The sequence below is a fragment of the Pteropus vampyrus genome, unplaced genomic scaffold, assembly GCF_000151845.1.
Source record: "Pteropus vampyrus isolate Shadow unplaced genomic scaffold, Pvam_2.0 Scaffold447, whole genome shotgun sequence".
In the NCBI taxonomy this organism is placed as follows: Eukaryota; Metazoa; Chordata; class Mammalia; order Chiroptera; family Pteropodidae; genus Pteropus; species Pteropus vampyrus.
Window position 1 is genome coordinate 506,574 of NW_011889228.1, and position 4,796 is coordinate 511,369.

Genomic DNA, 4,796 nt, shown 5'->3' on the forward strand with positions numbered 1-4,796 from the left:
TTTTCTTTTTTTCTTTTTTTGATGAAAATGATTTTAGGAGACACGATTTTCCTTGTTTGTATTTGAATCTATGCAGTGACAATCTGGGCTTCTGTTACATTGAAAAAAAATCTCAGGGTACTTCCATTCATTTGAAATAATTCTTTGTACTGGATCGTCATGGAGTAAATGTTTTCAAAACCTGTGGAATCCTGTGCGGGTTGGATTTTTTTAAGGGAATGATGATCGCACATCATGTTTACGAAATGAAGGTCGTGAGGCATCACTTCACATTTTTTTCTCTAATATTTCTTAGCACAGGTAGATCAGGCCCAATCACGCATCTACAATCGATCAAAATAGAAGTTTGTGACTTTCTCAACACTTGGTTTCCGAGGCTATCTATCTCTAAAAGGCTTCTTCTTTCTACCACTTAAAAACAAAACCCTTTCTCCATTCATAGTCACCATTAGGTCTCAGCAACTGTCTACCTCTATCCAGCCAACGCTTAATTGGACTTGAAACGGTGGACTATTATATTAGGACTATAGCATGTTTAATGCCTTTTTGGAGTTTGAAACTGCCGATCAAAATTTGATAAAGCCATCTTTTTTCTTACATTAAGCGATGTTGCCTTTGTTTCCTCGGGGCGCTGGCTTTCTCTCCTGCTTAATACGTTCTGTGGACGAATGAGCATGTCACTCTGTGACAATAATTACACGTGCGTGCTCACGTGCAGCCATCCACAGGGAAAGGGGGCGGGTTCTAATCCCAACCCAATCAACTGCGTCGGATGCTTGAAAATCATTAGGTAATGGGGCTCGATGTTGGCAGGCATCCAGGTTATTTGCCAAGCTTTGTTTTTACATTTTTTTGAACACCACACATTTTAGTCTCCAAAAAAAAAAAAAAAAAACCTGTCAAAAATGCTAGGAAAGGGGAAATTAAATATGAATTAAAACACAAACCAATTGCACTTCAGTTGTACATTTTTTTCCACGGGCACAGACAGCAGTAGGAGTGCAGGACAAGCCCATTCATTCACTGCCTCACTAAGCGTGTCTTGAGTGAGGACTTACTGTGTCCTGGGTGCTGGTAGGGAGGACCCCCTGAGACCCAGCTCCACCAGAGAGGTGGACAGTAGGTTATAATCGGAAGCAAGGCCAGATGCGGGGAAGGCAGAGACTGTAAACTACAGTCCATGCCCCCTTTACCACTCTCATCCCACTGCCATCTGGCCGCCTGGGACACAGGTGACCAGCTGGCCACTGCCTCCCTGAAACACTCTGTACTTTGCTCTTGCTGCACCAGCCCGTTGGGCACCTCAACCACACACAGGCCTCCCCACCCGCGGAGTGAGTGATGGGCAGATGCGGCCCCACCAGGATACGGCCCCACCAGGATACGCACAGCCCAGGCCCGCCCCTAGGCAGCCAGGAGAGTGGGGTTCAGCCCCGGGCCCCACTCCCCCACCCCACCCCCACCCCAGGCCAGGTGTCCTAGCGCAGTCTCCAACCTGGGTGAGGAATCAAATTAACATGAAAAAAGAATGGCATTCTTCTAGTTTCTTCCGGTTGCGACTGTGGCCCCAGGGGACGATTCCTCCCCCAGGCTACAGCTGGGCCAGGAGGCAGTGAGCACAGCTGGCCCTGCCCAACAAGGATTTGGCCGGCTCAGGCCCACCGATATGCAGGTGTTCTTTAGTAAGTATATTGGAAAATTTTTTGGAGATTTGCAACAATTTGAAAACACTTGCCGATGAACTTTATGATTTTCTGTATAACATTTTCTTTTCTCTAGCTTTATTGTAAGAATACAGCGTATAATATATATAATGAGCAAAATATGTGTTAACCGACTGTTATCTGTAGGGCTTCCTTCTGGACAGCGATAGGCTATTAGTAGTTTCAGGGAAGTCAAGTTGTATGGGGTTTTCAATTGCTGGTGGGTGAGGGGTCAGCGCCACTTACCCCCATCCCCCCATCCTGTCACAAGTGTCAGCTTTAGTCCTGATGAGCCCATGGAACCCAAGGTACTCCTATCTGTGATAAGGAGGCTCCCAGCATCCCTTCTTGAACTTTGTCTAAGGAAGTTAGTAACCATGATTCTCTCCTTGCTTGTGATTTAAAGAAAAGGACAAAAAAAAGGTTAGAATAAGTGACTTGGGTTCTGAAATTTGTGCTGTACCTGAATTTTACCAGTTCTACAATGCTGACCTTATTTTATGCCTCTTCAAGCCTCAATTTTCCCATCCGTAGAATGAGGCTGTTTGTAGGTTTGGGGTAAGGATTAAGTATGATTAATATGTATTTTTAGCACAATATTAATGTTCAGTAAGTGTGGATGGTGTCATTCATTGTTATCACTTGTCGAAGGTCACTTAAATTTTTCCACTGATGGCATTCCCTGAGGCCTCCCACTTTTCCTATGTTGCTGCTACCTTCCTCGGGGCCCCCAGCATCTGTGCCCAATTCCTTGCTTAAAGACTCATCATATGCTCTCCTAGGGTTGTCAAGGAAGGTTCTCTCATTTTTACAGATAGGAAAGCTGAAATAGTTTTAGGTCATCTTAATGACAACCGAAGTCACATAGCAAGCCAGGGACGAATTCAGATTTTATTATTGTATTTTAAGTACCCATGTCCAGGTGCCTGTTCTCACTGTTTTTTTTTTTTGTTGGTTTTTTTTTTTTTGTATCCCCCTCCCCCGTCAGAGAGAGAGGAGACAAAGGATAGAAGTTTTATCCCAGCTGGCAGCAGGTGTCATTCTGTTTGATTTGCAGAACTTTCAACAAAACAAAAGGCCTTTTCTACTCTTTTACAATATAGCTCTCTTTACAGGCACTCAAATGAGGAGAAAGCAAACACTGGACCAGATTTCAGGTTCTAACGGACAGAAACTGGGCTCTTAGTTGCTGATTCACTCTTCACAAAGAAAATCAGATGCCATTAAAAACATTCTTTTCTAAATAGCATTTAAATTTTTATGATAGTTTCCTCTTGAACTGCATATAACAGAGACATTCTCAGTGAATTAGTATGTTTATAGTCGAATTGAAAACTTTTTAAAGCCGGTAGAGATCTCTTATAAAGTCAACAGAGAATCTGTGTGGGTGAGTACTTCATTACAGCACGTTTGCTGACTACAACTGTTTTTAATTAAACGTCTGCAACTTGCTGTCCCCAAACAGTCACCATCGGTGTTCAAAAGTCACATAAGGGGTACAAAAATGTATTTAACTTAAAATTTGAAGTTCTAATCTGGAGTCCCTAAGGGTTCGTGGTAAAAATAAATGTAGCTGACATTTTATTGTTTACCATATGCAAGACACTATGCTAACCAGTCTTTCTTCGCAATGTGCTTTAATCTTCACACCAACCAAGTGAAGTCACTACCATTATACCCAGTGTACAGATGAGGAAACTGAGGCTTAGTGAGGTTAATAGGTTGCCCTGCGTCTCACAGCTAGTATGGGCTGGTGCCAGGTAGCAGCGGGGGGCCTGTCTTGGGAGGCTTCATGCTCATCTGTTCCAAGGCACCATGGGGCCTCCTCACTGGTCACCCACCCCACCTCCAGTGGGGGAGGCACCAGAGAGGTTGGCCTGGGTATTTGCCAGCGTCTTCAGTTGTAATAACTGTTTCAAGGTAAAACCTTTGAGTCCAATTTCACCTGGAATCCACACATTCGAATTACAGGTGATACCACAGAAGAAGCTCCCCAACTCTCGTATGCATGTAAATGAAAAATAATTCAATCTGACAGATTTGCTGAGAACGAGGTGCTGTGAGTGAGCTGGAAGGCTTGGGCGAGTGCTACCTTTTGTGCACGTGTAAGGACTTCGCACAGCTCAGCGCGTTGACAGCGTCTCAGGGCATTTCAGGACATGGTCTCAAAAGTTTAGCGTTGAATTTTTAGAATTCTTAGTCTTAGAAGTATATTATTCTCTCTCCATTTCTCAAACGAACTGTTAGGCTAAGAAGTCCTATTTGTGTACGGATGGGGGCGGTTTGCCCAACAATTTTTGTTAAATAATTATTAACATGGTTTGTGAATGCTTTTGGAAGACAGTCATCCTAAGTAAGGGTAAAGGATTCTGCGGTTTATGAGATTGGCCAGGTCCCACCTATGCAAACACAGCCTGTCGTAATTAAACTACTCTTATTTAATTCCCTCGTCAAGCTAGATGATAATGGGAGACGAAGCTAGGCGAAACCAGGGCACCCGATGCCAAGATTTCATGAAGTAAACAGCCATTGTGCAGCCAGGGACCCAGTGCTTTTGCTTTTTAATCTTTTAGTGCAAATAAAATAAGCTTTATTGGGTTCGGCGCTTCTTAGAAACGCGAGGTCTGGGGAGCAGGTCCACGGTGGAGCCTGGCACTCCCCGAGGACGCCACCCCCGCAGTCGGTGCCGGCGTCTTCCGCGGCCGCGTCGGGGCTGGCGTGCCCCTCAAAACGACAGCATTGCAGGGAGGGCGACACACACCGCGCAGATCCCACGCTGCCCGGGGAACCGAGGGGGAGGAAGAGCCCAGGCCGATGTCGTCTCGTCATCCAGCTTTCCTGCAACGAGGCTGACGGATGGGGCTTTTAGAGAAACGTCACCGCCACCAGACCCAGCGGCGCAGCGTGGCTCGCTGCAGCACGGTGCAGCTGCGAGCGCGTCGGGGCCAGACCCAAGGGGAAGCAGCTCGCCGGGGGCGTTTCTGATCGGGGACCCGCGCGAGCCGGGCGCTTCCTGGTGCCGCAGAGTCGGGGCCCCGCGCGGGGCGCAGGCCGTCTGCACCGGTGGGGGCGCCGCCGAGGCCCCTCCCCCCC

The 4,796-nt window shown here is 46.6% G+C and overlaps 1 protein-coding gene and 1 long non-coding RNA gene across 3 annotated transcripts in view; one reads left to right on the forward strand and one right to left on the reverse strand.

The window, feature by feature from the left end:
• Window positions 1-4,796, forward strand: part of FRY (FRY microtubule binding protein) — a 286,799-nt gene that overhangs the window by 60,155 nt on the left and 221,848 nt on the right. The gene's annotated exons all lie outside the window — the stretch shown is intronic.
• Window positions 4,079-4,796, reverse strand: part of LOC111732345 — a 2,435-nt gene continuing 1,717 nt past the window's right edge. The window contains exon 2 of the long non-coding RNA XR_002777507.1: window positions 4,079-4,552. This is a non-coding gene — a long non-coding RNA (uncharacterized LOC111732345). The remainder of the gene's footprint in view (window positions 4,553-4,796) is intronic.